The 16,851-nt window shown below is 48.0% G+C and overlaps 1 long non-coding RNA gene across 1 annotated transcript in view; it reads left to right on the top strand.

The window, feature by feature from the left end:
- The first annotated feature begins 16,195 nt into the window (after positions 1-16,195).
- LOC136602828 (uncharacterized) overlaps positions 16,196-16,851 on the top strand; it is a 125,426-nt gene continuing 124,770 nt past the window's right edge. Inside the window, exon 1 of the long non-coding RNA XR_010789565.1 lies at positions 16,196-16,286. This is a non-coding gene — a long non-coding RNA (uncharacterized lncRNA). The remainder of the gene's footprint in view (positions 16,287-16,851) is intronic.

The following is a 16,851-nucleotide window of genomic DNA, read 5'->3' as shown; positions in this document are numbered from 1 at the left end:
GTTTCGGGGGTGGGGGGAGAAAATTCCGGAATACTTATTGGGTGTCTCGTCTGAAGTTTTTGCATCTATGGTCGGGGAATGGGAGAGCCCAAATCTTATAGTTCCAGTGTATGTACAACCTTCCACGAGAGCGCGGGGACGTTACTAGTCTAAGTAAACGATGCGCATAAATGCCACAAATGTATTAACCCTTAATCGTACTGACCAGCAGATTGTGTGCCTTTAGGAAAAGCATAGGTGTACCGTCAGGTGTCACAATTGCAAACCGGCCCCTGCGGTGAGGGAACTCAGAGGCCCCCACCATATAAAGAATGTGCATGGAGTGCATTACTCCCTTGCCGCACTGCCTGTTGTGGGAGGGGGTGGAGGGTTGGCCAATGCAGTGTACAGCGCGGAGCTGGTTGATGACCTCATCATTCTTCTGCTCCTGGCACCCGTGTGGTCTCCTCACACTACCAGACGCCTGTTTTGGGAGGGGTGGAGGGTCGGCCGACGCGGTGTACGGCGCGGAGTTGGATGATGACATCATCATGCTGCTCCTGGCGCCTGTGTGGTCCCTTCACACTGCCGGACGCCTGTTGTGGGAGGGGTGGAGTGTCGGCCGACGCGGTGTATGTAGTGGAGCCGGATGATGACATCATCATTCTTCTGCTCCTGGCACCTGTAGAGAGCATTGGTCCTGTTCCGGAGGGCTGGTCCCATGACTGTCATATTCTGACTGCCCTGTGTTTGTCCCCCCCTTCCCCACGGCTCAGGGGTCAATGTATTTCTTGGAAGCCCCTTGAGAACATGGCCATATGAGGCCTGGTGAAGTGTAGTTCTTATTTTCCCATCTCTCGATGCCTGTGATGTATTCCAGCATTAATGCCCGGATACATTGTGTCCTGCGGGGGGCAGATTATCTCCATATCAAACACAACGCTTGGTTTTGGAAGTTCTTTTCCCATCCCTGCATTCAGCATCCCATAACTTCTGCATCTTCCCCGGTCAGAGGTAGGTGAGGCCTTGCTTTCTACGTGACGACCTTTTTGCCCCATTTTGGGTCCATACTTTTGATCACTTAGTATTTTGCCTCCATTTATTAGAGGTTTGTCTTTTTCTCCAGTTTTTCTGTGTTTGATAGTGTATTCAGTGTATTGTACAGGCCATTACGGATATGGTGATACCAAATATGGGGGTCTTCACCCCCCCTCCCATATGAAATAGAGGAAAATGCACAGAAAAGTTGAATATCTATATCTCTCTCTATAGGGGCCACAACAGCCATGATTATACAAGAGGCTTCTGTACCGCAATGCCTCATCAGTTACAGTAGTGATCATAGGTAATGGCAAGCAGGGACACCTGTTGTCATGGCAACCAATCGGCCCGCCACGATCACAAGGGCCAGACGACATAACATAGGGAGCATGCTCCCTCGGGGAATCCTCTACTTGCTGCCATCTCAACAGAATGTAGGAGTTTAATAGTAGGGATCGCTATCCTTATGTACCCTGCTGTAGCAGTGGGAAGCCCGCTATCGGATGGTGTGAGCTCAGCTTCTGATCCCACGCCATCCACATGATGTACACTTGTGTCCTGTTGTGGCAAGTACCACACAGCCAGGACAGACGTACATCAGGTGGCATTAAGGGTTTAACCCCTTAAGAGATAACTTATGTCCTGGGTGGTTGGTACTTGCTGTAAACTCGTGGGAGCAGAATCTGAGATTGTACTATCCCACAGTGGGAGCTGGCTGGGACTGACAGCAATCTATGCTGATCGTGGCATGTAAAGGGTTCACAGAGGGAGCTGGCTGGGACTGACAGCAATCTATGCTGACCGTGGCATGTAAAGGGTTCACAGTGGGAGCTGGCTGGGGCTCACAGCAATCTATGCTGACCGTGGCATGTAAAGGGTTTATAGAGGGAGCTGGCTGGGACTGACAGCAATCTATGCTGACCGTAGCATGTAAAGGGTTCGCAGAGGGAGCTGGCTGGGACTGACAGCAATCTATGCTGACTGGGCATGTAAAAGGTTTACAGGGGGAGCTGGCTGGGACTGACAGCCATCTATGCTGACCGCGGCATGTGGAGGGAGCACAGAGGGAGCTGGCTGGGACTGACAGCAATCTACGCTGATCGCGACATGTAAAGGGTTTACAGAGGGAGCTGGCTGGGACTGACAGCCATCTTTGCTGACCGCGGCTTGTAAAGGGTTCACAGTGGGAGCTGGCTGGGATTTAAAGTAATAAATGCTGACCACGGCATGTAAAGGGTTTACAGAGGGAGCTGGCTGGGGCTGACAGCAATCTATGCTGACCGTGGCATGAAAAACATAGTAACATAGTAACATAGTATGTAAGGCCGAATGAAGACATTGTCCATCTAGTCCAGCCTGTCTATCCTACTGTGTTGATCCAGAGGAAGGCAAAAAACCCCAAGGCCAGAAGCCAATTAGCCCTTTTTGGGGGAAAAATTCCTTCCCGACTCCCTAATGGCAATCAGACTGTTCCCTGGATCAACCCCTAATAGTTCCTACCTGCCTGTATACCAGGATTGACACTTAACCTAATATTTATATCCTGTAATATCCTTCTTCTCCAGAAAGACATCAAGTCCCCTTTTAAACTCCTCTATCGATTTTGCCATCACCACTTCCTCCGGTAGAAAGGTCCACAGTCTAACTGCTCTTACAGTAAAGAACCCCTTTCTATGTTGGTGATGAAACCTACTTTCCTCTAATCGTAGCGGATGTCCTCTTGTTACCTTTGTGGTCCTGGGTGTAAACAGATCACGGGAGAGATCCATGTGTTGTCCCCTCATGTACTTATACATGGTTATTTGGTCGCCTCTTAACCTTTTTTCTAGAGTAAATAGTCCCAATTTGGATAGCCTCTCTGGGTATTCCAGTCCCGTCATTCCATGTATTAGTTTAGTTGCCCTTCTTTGAACCCCTTCAAGCACTGTGACATCTTTCCTGAGCACCGGTGTCCAGAATTGTACGCAGTATTCCATGTGAGGCCTGACAAGTGCCTTATATAGTGGAAGGATAATGTTCTCGTCCTTCGCCCCTATACCTCTTTTAATGCACCCCAAGACTTTATTTGCCTTTGCAGCAGCTGACTGGCATTGGTTACTCCAGTTTAGTCTATTATCCACTAATACCCCTAGATCCTTTTCCATATCACTTTTCCCTAGTGGTACCCCAATAAGTGAATATTGGTGACATCCGTTTCTCCTGCCCATGTGCATAGTCTTACATTTTTCAACATTGAACTTCATTTGCCATTTTTCTGCCCAAGCCCCCATCTTATCCAGGTCCGTTTGTAGCCGCACATTGTCCTCCGTTGCATTAATTATATTGTATAATTTTGTGTCATCTGCAAATATTGATATTTTGCTGTGCAGCCCCTCTATCAGGTCATTAATAAATATGTTGAACAGAGTGGGGCCTAATACTGAACCCTGTGGCACCCCGCTAGCGACTGTGGTCCAATCAGAGTACGAACCATTTATTACCACCCTCTGCTTTCTATCGTTGAGCCAATTTTTTACCCACTTACACACGTTTTCGCCCAGTCCGAGCTGCCTCATTTTGTATATTAGCCTATTATGTGGCACAGTGTCAAAGGCTTTAGAGAAGTCCAGATATACAAGATCAATAGATTCCCCCTGGTCCAGCTTAGAGCTTACTTCATCGTAGAAACTGATCAGATTTGTCTGACATGAGCGACCCTTCATGAATCCATGCTGGTGAGGAGTTATTCCCTTAATCTCCTTGAGGTACTCATCGATGGCGTCTCTCAGAATCCCCTCGAAAATTTTTCCCGTTACTGAAGTGAGACTTACTGGCCTGTAGTTACCAGGCTCACTTTTGCTCCCTTTTTTGTAAATTGGAACCACGTTGGCAATGCGCCAGTCCAATGGTACTACTCCGGTCTTGATAGTGTCTAGAAATATTAGGTATAGCGGCCTAGCTATCTCGTCACTTAGTTCCTTTAGTATCCTTGGGTGTAATCCATCTGGGCCCGGTGATTTATCAATTTTAGTTTTCTTTAGACGCTTCCGCACCTCCTCCTGCGTTAGGTATGAGATATTTTGTGAGGGGTTCGTTTTATTCCCCTGCATCTCGTGTGGCATTTCCTTTTCTTTGGTGAACACACTTGAGAAGAAGCTGTTTAGTAGATTTGCTTTCCCTTCGTCATCATCAATGATTTCTCCTGCATTGTTTTTTAAAGGGCCAGCGCTCTCCCTGCAAATCCTTTTGCTGTTTATGTAGTTGAAAAATAGCTTCGGGTTGTTTCTGCTCTCTTTTGCGATCCGTCTTTCTGCTTCCTCCTTGGCAGTTTTGATCGTATCTTTGCATATTTTGTTTTTTTCCCTGTATGATTTTAGCGCTTCTTCGCTGCCTTCTTGCTTTAGTAGTTTGAACGCTTTCTTCTTTTCGTTTATTGCCCCTCGTACCGTCTTGTCGAGCCACATTGGTTTCCTTTTAGCTGAGTTTCTTTTATTTTTAAAGGGAATGAACTGCTCACATGAGGTGATTAGGATCCTTTTGAACTTTTCCCATTTTTCCTCCGTACTGATATTTTTGAGGATGTTGTCCCAATTAATGTTACCGATAGTAGTTCTAAGCTCATCAAATTTTGCTTTACTAAAGTTTAGTTTCTTTGCCACTCCCTGATGAGGCTTCCTATTGATTGACAGCTGGAAGTTGATTATATTGTGGTCGCTGTTCCCCAAGTGCCCCTCAACCTGAACCCCCCTTATACGTTCCGGTTTGTTAGTTAGTACTAGGTCCAGAATGGCCCTCCCTCTTGTTGGTTCCTGCACAAGTTGGTTCAGGTAATTGTCTTTAATTACTCTCAAGAACTTATCACCCCTGTGAGATTTGCAGGTTTCGTTCTCCCATGTTATATCTGGGTAATTAAAGTCCCCCATGATAATTACTTCGTTTCGTTTTGACACCTCTTCTATCTGCCTTAGTAGTAAGTCTTCAGTTTCTTCTGTTGCTTTTGGTGGTCGATAGAAGACCCCTATCAGGATTTTGTTATTTTTTCCTCCCTGTATTTCTACCCACAGAGATTCCACCTGTTCGTCTCCTACCCCTATATCCTCCCGTAGCCTCGGCTTCAAGTTCGATTTGACGTACAGACATACCCCTCCCCCTTTCTGGTTCCTTCGGTCTCTTCTGAAGAGATTGTACCCCTGCAAATTCACCGCCCAATCGCACTTATCATCAAGGTTTACAGAGGGAGCTGGCTTGGGCTGACAGCAATCTATGCTGACCGTGACATGTAAAGGGTTCACAGAGGGAGCTGGCTGGGGCTGACAGCAATCTATGCTGACCGTGGCATGTAAAAGGTTTACAGAGGGAGCTGGCTGGGGCTGACAGCAATCTATGCTGACCGTGGCATATAAAGGGAGCACAGTGGGAGCTGGCTTGGGCTGACAGCAATCTATGCTGACCGTGGAATGTAAAGGGTTCACAGTGGGAGCTGGTTGGGACTGACAGCAATCTATGCTGACCGTGGAATGTAAAGGGTACAATGGTGTCGCATCTGTAAGAAGTCCCCGCGCTGCACGCAGATGGCGCAGAGCGGTGCAGTTGGGGCCGCGCCATGTCCGCTAGGTGCTGTTATTCACCCGCCCCTCCAGCCTCCTGTGCGGCAGTAGCCATGCATGAAGACTCGGCCTGCGCTGTGCAGCTGCTTCTGTTGTGCGCATAAACCTCTCCATTTATGACCCCACTAGTCCCAGCGAAGACTAGAGAGCCCTCCCCATTACCCACAATGCCCCAGCGGAGACTATGGCCCGCCCATTACCCACAATGCCCTGGTTAAAGCAGCTGTAAACACTAATGCCCACTAGAGATATGATAGCCTCATCTGCTGGATGTGCAGCTCTGCCTGCAGGAACTGAAGTCCGGCCACCGCACCCACCCCAAAAGACATGAAGTTCAGAACTGCTGCGTTAAAAAACTAGACCCCTTAACGAATTCTTCTAGGGCTGTGCTGCGTATTTTGACCCACAGTATTTGAATGAATCTGAGCAAAGCAAAAGGAAAAAATTACAATTTTAATTTTTTGGGCAATTGTGTCATTTTAAAAGCATTTTTTTGTACAGTGTACATAGGAATGAAGACTTTCACTCCAAAATGGATCCCCGTTTGTCCCGTGTTCAGAAACCTACCCATTGTGGCCCTAATATTATGACCGTATGCACAACAGGGCCCAAACCGAAAGGCGCATCAAACGTCAACTGTGTCTTAACATTTACGTAATCGCCATTATCCATCGGATAACAGCGATCACATGACCGGGGACCGCTCACTGCGGCCCTCAGTCACTGCTCCAGGCTCTCGGCTACCTTTAGTAGCCAGGAGTAAGGAGACTTTAAATTTACCAGGCCCTCTGCAGCTTCTGCGCTTGCGTCCACCATCTTTCTGATGGGCATATGCGCTCACATGGACCATGCTCCATTTTCGTGCGGGAGACCAAAATCGGAATTTACTCACCTGCTCCGGATCTTCCCTTCGCCGCGGCTGGCTGTATAACATATCCAGTCGTGTAACGATCACAATAAAGCTGCGCTGCGAACACACAGGATAGATGATGTATACTCACTTAGGAGAGGGGAGTGTCAGCCTCCCCCCTCAGGAGTCCGAGATGGCTCTAAACAATTGTTAACTCCGAAGACTACCTCCACCAGAATCGAAAGTTGCTTCCTCACGATCCAATATCAGGAAATAGTTTTTATTATTAAACAAACACAAATAGGTCCCTTTTTGAGGGGACCCGGCATATACATACAACGCGTTTCGGCTGTTGGAAGCCTTTTTCAAGTATATCCTGCCACTCATAGATAGCTAACTTAAATATAAAACTACTAGACATACAATTCAATCACCTGGAAGAGCCACGTTGTATCGGGCGAAGTATACATCCTGGCGTGCGTCCCTGCATTGCCACCGGCTCACGCGTCATAATAACGCTGCTGGAGGACCTGTGATGATGCCGAAAAGTGGGCGGAGCAAGCGGTCACATGACTGGCAATGTCATGTGACACCGCAGATGGAATTGACAGTGAGGAGGTCACATGACTGGCACTGTCATGTGACCGGCACAGACACGTCACATTACGTATGGGGGTTCACAGCGGGAGAGGTGGGCTAGCCGTCACCTATTATCCCGGCTGACATGTAAAGCTCCTTCCCATGTAATAACATGATAGGCATCCTATAATGTGATACACCATGACATATCAAAAAAGGCCCATTATATAAATATATATATAAATATATATATATTATATAAATTATATAAGTGATTTTTTTTAAAATGGAGCATGAAAAAATCTGGACCATGCTCCATTTTCGTGCGGGAGACCAAAATCGGAATTCACCTGCTCCAGATCTTCCCTTCGCCGCGGCTGGCTGTATAACATATCCAGTCGTGTGAGACCGGCCTTCGGTAGATCACTACCTTTTTATCACGTGACCAGGGACAGCTCAACGAGACCACCGATCACTGCTCCAGGCTCTCGGTGACCTTTGGTAGCCGGGAGCATAGAGATTTAAAATTTACCGGGCTCCCCAGCTGCTGCGCATGTCTCTGGCATTTTAAGGCAGGTTCATGCGCAGAAGCCGGAGAAGGTCCACGGAGGAGGATCACATTGAGGTTCAAATACGGAGGCCTCCGGTAAGAAGTTTCACCGATCTAAGAGGGGAGATTAAACTTCAACTTTTTCTTAACTTTTACATGATTGCCGCTATCCAACCGAGGATAAGGATCCCGGGGGACATCTCTGGAGGCCTATAGAAATATTGTCACCTTCCTTTACGGATTGGATTCGTTACGGAATGGATATCCATTGGCTAACGGCAATCACGTGACTGGGGACCATGTACTGCGGCCCACCATGAAATCTCCAGGCTCTCGGCTATGTTTGGTAGCCAGGAGCAGGGATATCTTAAATTACTCAGGCAAACTGCGGCTCTTGCATCGGCCAACGTTGACGACGGGCGCGTGCGCAGAAGCCGAGGTGAGGTCCAAGGGTAAATCCGGGGGCCTTAGGTATGTAATTACATCTCCCCTCACGAATATGAGCGAAGATTACATTTTACCATTTTTTAACTTTGTTTACTTTTAAGGGTGACTGGTGGTCGCGCCAACAGCAGGGAGCTGTCATGTCCACAGCCCCCAGGGCTTTAATCCCCAGAGCAAGTGTCTTTTTACGGCCCTGGAGATTAAAGGCCGCTTAGGCAGGAAGTCACTAAGGGGTTAAGGAGCAAACAGACTTCGTCACTAGGGCCGCTCTCACACAGACAGTTTTTACAGCGTTTAGCTCGGCGTTTGAAAAGCCACGGTAAACACTGTAAAACACCTCCATTGATTTCAGTGGAGCTTCTCAGTGATGTGGATTTATTTTGGGGTCTACGGCGTAATCAATAGGAATGTTTGTACCCTTCCAGATTTATGTTCAGAGATTGTGCGCACAATGTAAGAGATCACACGGAGACAAGACTGTCAGTGAAGAAAGTCTTCCTGACTGTTTATTAGTAGGCGTATAGCATCTTATATAGCATGATGAGTTAATTGCCCTTTATGGGCAGCAGGAAGCAATACGTGGTTGGGAATCAAAGCATGGGATTGGGTGGTCCAAATATGGTCTTTTTCCATACGGTCCTGCGTGAGTTGCTGTAGTCATGGACGTCCGACATCACGTGGTTTCAGGTACAAAATCAGCGCCATCTCTCCGAGTTTGATGGAGAGGGCAGGGGCGAGAATGAGCAATGTGTCGTCAAATGACGCCTGAGGGTTATGTGCAGGTAAAATGTGTCCTGAGGTTATGAGCGTGTGTTTCTATAATGCTGCATATTCTGATGACGGTTAGCAGTAATGAAACTGTCTGTTTTACTAACTGTCCCTACACTACCCCGCAGCCCTCAACGGTTGACCCTCCTCGACCTCCCAGATTGAGGCAGGCCCATCGAGCAAGCTAAGGCAAGCTCTCCGGGTCTACCACAGGGTTTTTCACAGCCCTTGCGACTGGACCACAGCTAGCCTGAGTCCCCTGTATTAGTTTAGTCGCTCTTCTTTGAACCCCCTCCAATACTGTAACATCTTTCCTGAGCACCGGTGATGAAATAAGAACATCTAAAATCTATTTGGTATCTTCGTGTCCATAACAATTTGAACTCTCAAAAAATCTGCATCATTTATGTTGTCAGAAAAAAAGCCAAAATGTCAGAATTGTACTTTTTGGGTCATTCAATTCCCCCCCCCCAAAAAATATCATAAAAAACGTCCACGGTCCAAGGGTAAATCCGGGGGCCTTAGGTATGTAATTGCATCTCCCCTCACGAATATGAGCGAAGATTACATTTTACCATTTTTTAACTTTCTGTTGACTTTTAAGGGTGACTGGTGGTCGCGCCAACAGCAGGGAGTTGTCATGTCAAGCACTGAGCTCCCATGAACGGCGGAGTCGTAGTCATGCAATGAGACTAGTGCTACGTGACCAAGATCGCTGTATAGCCCTGCGACCTCACACTCTCGGGCCGGCTTCACACCACCGGTTTCCTATTGTTCAATCCGCAGTCGTCGTCCACACGGAGGATCTGCAGAAAATCACATGCATTGAAAGATACATACTACTGCTACTTCCTTCACACTCGCGGTCATCTGCATTACAGAATCTGCAGGAACGCAGGGTCGCCGGCTGGGGTAACGGCCAGATTCTGCTGTGGTATCCCGCAATCGGAATGTGAAGCGGTTGTGTGCAGCTGGCCTTACTGAAGACAATGTAGTTGCGATACAACTCACAAGTAGCTGCGACCAATATATTGCAAAAATCCAACCTCGGTGAGGTTTTAGCACTCTATAGGTTGTGGGAACTTGCGCGACCCCATTGATATATTTGAGAATGCAAGTTCACAGGGCTGCACAGCGATCTTTGGTCACATGACCCATGTCATGGCGAAAGACTCCATAGAGCTCCAGCCTTAGGGCTCATGTCCACGATTGTGTTCTCACCGCAGAGACGCAGCGTTTTACGCATACCACCGTGGGCTCTTCGGCCAGATTCACACAGATGTATTTGCGTAGCATATTACGCATGAAAAATATACATGCTAAATACACGTCAGTAGAACCCGCTGATTGCAGCGAGTTCCTTCACATAAGTGTATTTTGCATGCGCATTTTGTCCAAAAAAAAAGCAGTCCCCTTTATTTTCTCGTGCATTTCTGCAGGGGAAGAACATGTATTATTCTAATTACACTAATTGCCTATTTCAATAAATGGCGGCATGGTTGCGTGTTTTTTTGCGCTTGCAAATGTGCTTGATTCATGCTAACAAAAGTACAGTAAGGGCCGCTTCACACAAACATATTTGTTTCAATGGGTGCCTTCAGAATTCTCTTTACAATATAGTTGCGTATAGGCTGCGGGTATATCCGCGACCACGGAGCACAATAGGCTCTATGCTGCGGATATCCGCGGTAAAATAGAACCTGCTGCGTTCTCTTTTCTGCTTCCATGGGTGGAAATTCTGCAGGAAATCCGGCAGCGGAATTTCCGCCCGTGTGCACGGGGCCTAAGGCTGCTCTAAGACGTGCGTTCAGAAAACACAGCTTAAAATCGTGGGTTTTTTACCTCAATTTTGAGCAGCACTTTTGAACGCATGGTAAAGCGGTTTTAATGCACCCCACAATTGTGATGGGTGGGGAGGTGCGTTAGAAAACGCAAATACAGGACAGATAGCGCTTAAAAATCACCGCTTCCGAGCTCACGTCTGAGTAATCGCATTCAAATCAATAGAAACAGTATACCGCAATAAAAAGCGGTGTGTGTGTGTGATTCTCATCTGGCGCAGGAAACGCGTTAATAGGGCTAATTCATGTATGGAAATTCGTTTTGCAGCTTTCCTAGCTATCCTCCGGCACGGCTACTTACCCGAAGTGATGCGAGGCGGTTTTGAGATAAAAATGCCTCACATCCGCGGGGAAATTGCATGTTGGCGAGGGAGTGATTCACGGCCCGATATCGCACTCGTCCGTGTGACGTTAGCTTTATAGTTTGGGGGATAGTTCTGGTATACACGCTGATTTTGTAGCATAGATGCGCTGTGAATTGAGGTGAATATATATTTTGGCAAGTCAGTCAATGGAGCTAAAAGAGGAGTCAAGGCATGATCTACTGACTTAGGGCTAATGCCCACGGATGGATTTCTGCCGCGTTTCATGAACCTAATAATAGCTTACTGCCTTTAAATGTTCACACATCATGAAAGAAATCGTGCCATGTTCTAATTGCCACGGGAAAACGCGCAGCCGGCGTCCATTGCAGTCAATTGAAGCCATGCATCACGTGATACATGGCGGAAGTATAGCATGATTACGCGTTTTTTTTGTTTTTTTCAGCCTCACTGCGGCTGTAGATTGCTGCGCCCGTGTGAAGGAGTCCTAAAGAATATTTAACATTAAGCAAAAACTAGTGCCAGATTCTTGACAAGCACACAAGCTACCGCTAATCTCTGCGCCAAAACTATGCCAAATGATTGTGCCCCAATACCTTTACCTTACTTATATTTGTTACTGTATTACTTTATTATTGCAACACACTGTATGCAAATGAGCCAGGTGTCTGGCAGGCTGATGTCACTGCATTGTGATGTCATCAATTTAGAAGTATAAATACCGGCAGCCATGTTAGTCAGTCTCCACTGCAGCTTGGAGACGGGAGGTGGGGGAACCCCTATCTCCTCCGAGAAGCCACAGAACTGGACCTTTTTTTATTTTTAGCTGAGTGCATTTTTAATGCAGCACACAAGGGGGAGACAGCGGCCTACCAAAATCTACTGGGTCATATGACGCGGCTGGCGGTGGGCGGGGAAGCGTTTTTTACTCTATCTTCCGCTGTGCTACAGCGGAAGATAGCGTGACGGACGGCTTCCATTGACTAGAATGGAGGCCGGCCACGCGTACACCCGCGGCAAATAAAGCATACCGCGGGTGAGGTCGGGTGATTTCACAGTGCGGAATTCCGCGATGGAATTCCGCACCGTGAGCATTGAGCTATTAGGTTCAATAGAACCTAATAGCTGCGGGCAATGCAGCGGACTTACGCAGCGTATTACGCAGCGGAAATCCCTCCGTGGGAAGGAGCCCTAACTTTAGCCAGCAGAAGGCGCCATAGTATAAGGCAGAAAAAGAAAAGCCCCTAGGCAACCCCGAATCCAAAATTGGATTGCAGAGGGTTAAAGAGGCCCTATCCTTTTTAGAACGACGGGGTAAAATCATACGTCCTGATCAGCCCCGCCCCTGACACGTTGGCACTTTGCGATAAATAAGTGGCTTTTGTGTTGCAGTTTGGGTACCCAGTCTCTAAAAGGTTCGCCATCACTGATATAGAGGAAGCCCCGACATGTTGGACATGTTGGATACACATGGGAGTGCAGCGCCAAAAACACATGGAACCGTAGTGAGAGGAAAAACAGTGTGAAAATGGCCTTATAAAGATATATTTTTACATTTAGGCTGGATTCCGACGAGCTTACGCATATTTGCACAGACAAAGAAATAACACGCAACGATTATCTCAGCTAGTGAAATAGACAATTAGTATAATATGCGTTCTTTCCCTATGAGAATGTGCGAGAAAATATAGTATGCTGCGTATTTTGTTTGTGCGATCGAAATGCACAATGTATGTACGTGCGTGTATGTATGTAAGTACGTGCGTGTATGTATGTACGTACGTGCGTGCATGTATGTATGTATGTATGTATGTACGTGCGTGCATGTATGTATGTACGTGCGTGCATGTATGTATGTACGTGCGTGTATGTGTGTACGTGCGTGTATGTATGTACGTGCGTGTATGTACGTGCGTGTATGTACGTGCGTGTATGTATGTACGTATGTACATGTATGTACGTACATGCGTTTATGTATGTACGTGCGTGTATGTATGTACGCGTACGTACGTGTATGTGTGTACGTACGCGTGTGTATGTACGTACGCGTGTGTACGTACGCGTGTGTATGTACGTACGCGTGTGTACACGTACGTCGAATTTGGACAATAGTATGCTGTGCATACTAACATAACATTAGGGCCACAATGGGTACATTTCTGAAAACAATACAAACAGGGGTATCCATTTTGGGGTGTCAGTGCACATGAAAATGATTTTGGGGGAAAAAATTTTAGAATAGCACATTACCCGAACACTTTTTTTTTTTTTTTTTTTTAATCTAAATTGCATTAATTCCTGAAAATGTGGGATCTAAATAATGTGGCGCGCATGCGCAGAAGCCGGCGAGCCCGGCAAATTCAAAATCTCCCTGCACCCGGCTGTCACAGATAGCCGAGTGCAGGGAGATATGACTGGGATAACGGTGATCATATAAAGTTAAAAAGTAAAAAAAAAAAAAAGTTAAAAGTTTAAAAAGTTAAAGTTTCATCTCCCCTTACGGATCGTATCCGTAAGGGGGATGAAATTACGTACCCAAGGTCCCGGATTTGTTCCCTGGTGGGATGTTGATCCGTGGACCTTACCCCAGCTTCTGCGCAAAAGTGAAAGATTGCCCAATAAATGTAACATCTCCCTGCTGCTGGCTACCAAAGGTCGCCAAGAGCCTGGAGATGTCACGGGGAGCCGCGGTATACGGTTACTGGTCACGTGATCGCCGTTATCCAATGCATAATGGCGATCACGTAAAAGTTCTTTAAAAAGTGGCAGTTTCATCTCCCCTCACCGAAGCGATCGGTGAGAGGAGATGAAACATCTTCGCGGAGGCATCCGCATTTGAATCCAGATGCGATTATCCTCCATGGATCCTGCCAGCTCCTGGGTATGCGCCCGCCGGCAAAATGCCGGACACATTCGCAGGAGCTGGGGAGCCCAGGAAATTTTAAATCTCCTTGCTCCCAGCGACCAATGGTTGCTGCGTGCTTGGAGCAGTGACCGGGGGCCTCGTTGAGCGGTCCCCAGTCACATGATAAAGTAGCGAACTAACATTAGGCCGGTCACACATGACCGGAGAGGAATTACGGGTTCTGCATGCGCTTGATCAACGGTAATCCACGGATCAATCGCATGCATTGGATTACACAATTCCCCCCAATTAGCGGGTCGGAATTGCGTAATCCACTCGCAGAAACCACACACACATATATATACACACACACACACAAGGCTCTCACCCTGCAGCTGCTCCTCCTCAGCGATGCTCTCCTTGCTGCAGAGATCATGTTCTCTGCACTCCCCTTCCCTCCTCCGCGGCCGTTGTCAGTCTGCTATCGGCACTCCTCTATTACTGTCTGCATTAGACAGAACAAGCCGAGAGCAGACTGCCTACTGACAGCAGCACTCCCCACCAGGCACACAAACAGCAGCGGGGGAGGGGCGGCCCACAAAGGACACAGAAGAACTGGCAGTATCTCAAGAGCCCTGTAGCCCCCCATGCTCCCCCTATTCATCACCCTCAGGGGCAAACACAAGGAGCCCACGCCAGCACCCTCCACCAGACTCACATTGCGAAGAGGAGCAATGGGATTGGCGCGCACACCTGCGTTCACTCCCCACCAAAAGAGATCTGGACGAATCTCTATATAAGCTCGAACAATCCCACAAAAGAGACATTACAGGTCTACAAAAAGACATCCTGCACGTAGGTCAACGCCTTGGGGAAGTGGAGGAAATACAGGAAAAGCTAATTGACACTGTCGACTCGCACAGAAAGGTCATCCAAGCACAGTCGGCCCAAATTTCGGAGTTGTTTCTTCACTTAGACGACCTTGAAAACCGCCATAGGCGGAACAATTTGCGCATAAGAGGCCTAGACGAAAGGGTCGAGCACAACCAACTTGCCACCTGGGCACAAAAATTCTTCAACGACTTACTGAAACGCCCACCAGAAGACCTCATAGAGATCGACAGAATACACCGCACTCTGGGCCCGCGCTCCGCAGACCCCGCAAGGCCGCGAGATGTAGTGTGCAGAGTGCACTTCTTCCAGGAGAAAGAACAGATAATGAGAAGCGCTAGAGATGCTGGAAATCTACACTACAAGGGGTCCCCCATTCTCCTCCTACAAGACCTTTCCCGCCGCACACTTCAACAAAGAAGAGCACTAAAACCACTACTGACGGCGCTGAGAGATAAGGACATTCTATATCAATGGGGCTACCCCTTCCAACTGCAGGCGCGCAAAGGGAACAAAAGAGCAACCTTTAGGTCCCTGGGGGATCTGCCCAATTTCCTGCACACATTCGAACTCCCGATGATTGACTTACCGGACTGGCCCAGACACGTAGGGGCGCTGGCTCCCGCTGTGGGCTCCCCATGGCAAAGAGCCAGCGACAAAACCAAACGCTGACAACCCAGACCCTCTCTTCTGAGATGCCGACCAACTGTCAAGAGACAAACGCAAGCCGACGTCCCCGCTTGCCCACCCGCTCCAGAGACCCGCTGAGACATCACTAACGCTCCTGAGAACGGAGCCACTAAGCTATAGCCTTAAAATGTTATATTTGTTCTAGCCGCGGCCGTAACGGGGCACAGCTCCGATGCCAGGTTTCGTTCGTTCCCCAGCAGAGGGTGCAGCCCGGGCGCTGCCACGTAAGGTGTTTTCCTTAAACTGCACTGAGGAAAGTTTAATGGGGCCTCACCCCATATATGTTATATTTCTCCTGTCTGTTTCTGTGTTGTTCTTTCACCCCCCCTTCCCACCTCTCCCACTTGTGCCTTACCCCCCCCCCCCCCCCCCCACACCCTAAGATTGGTCACCTAGCATTCCAAAACACGCTCACTCAACTACTAGAGATATGGCCAACGTAACAGTCTGCACTTACAATGTTAAAGGCCTGAACACTCCGGGGAAAAGAAGCCAAGTTCTGTATCACTTACATAAGAAAAAAATAATGGTAGCCTTACTGCAAGAGACCCACTTTAAAGCAGACAACATTCCACGCTTTTCCTCTAAATTCTACACCACGTGGGTCCACAGCCCGCACCCCGCAAAAAAGGCGAGGGGGGTCTCGGTGGCACTACACAAGTCCTTCCAACATGAGGTGATCGATCAAATGGTCGACCCACAGGGCCGTTACATCTTCTTAAAACTAGAGGTCATGAATTCAATAATCTCAATTGCTAACATTTATTTCCCCAATCAGGACCAGATCTCCTTCGGGCTGACAACTTTGAGAAAACTGGCTGACTTCGCCGATGGCTCTGACGTGATCCTAGGCGGCGACCTTAATCTAGTGATGGACCCAGGACTGGACTCGTCGGTTGGTAAGTCCCCCATCTCCCACGCAGCACGTCGCACATTCAAAAAAGAACTAGATAGGCTGAGGTTGGTGGACCTGTGGAGGATTTTGCACCCCGGGGTCAGGGACTATAGCTTCCATTCGGCGGTGCATAACAGCTACAGCCGAATAGACCACCTTTTTATATCCCACAGACTGTTGGACCATGGCCCCTCGTGCTCCATAGGCCCCTTCCTGTGGTCAGACCACGCCCCTATCTATGGGGGTCTCTCTAGAGTGGGAGGACCTCCCAAAACATTTCAGTGGAAACTCAACGACAATTTGCTTAACGACGCTGTCTGCGCCGGAGACATCAAAAAAACAATAGAGATGTTCGCGGAAACACACAGGGAGGACCACACAGACCCCCCCATTAAATGGGAGGCCCTGAAGTGCGTCCTACGAGGCGTCTTCATCTCCCATGGATCCCGCTTAAAAAAAAGACAGGTCACCAAAACTGAAAAGACTCTTAGAAGAATTACAGACAAAAGAGAGACTAAACAAAGGTAGACCCACAGAGAACACGAAAGTGGAAATCTCCACAATTCGTC

The sequence above is a fragment of the Eleutherodactylus coqui genome, unplaced genomic scaffold (assembly GCF_035609145.1).
Source record: "Eleutherodactylus coqui strain aEleCoq1 unplaced genomic scaffold, aEleCoq1.hap1 HAP1_SCAFFOLD_57, whole genome shotgun sequence".
Lineage (NCBI taxonomy): Eukaryota > Metazoa > Chordata > Amphibia > Anura > Eleutherodactylidae > Eleutherodactylus > Eleutherodactylus coqui.
Note: the sequence above shows the minus strand (reverse complement) of the source record. Positions and strands in the feature narration are given on the sequence as shown.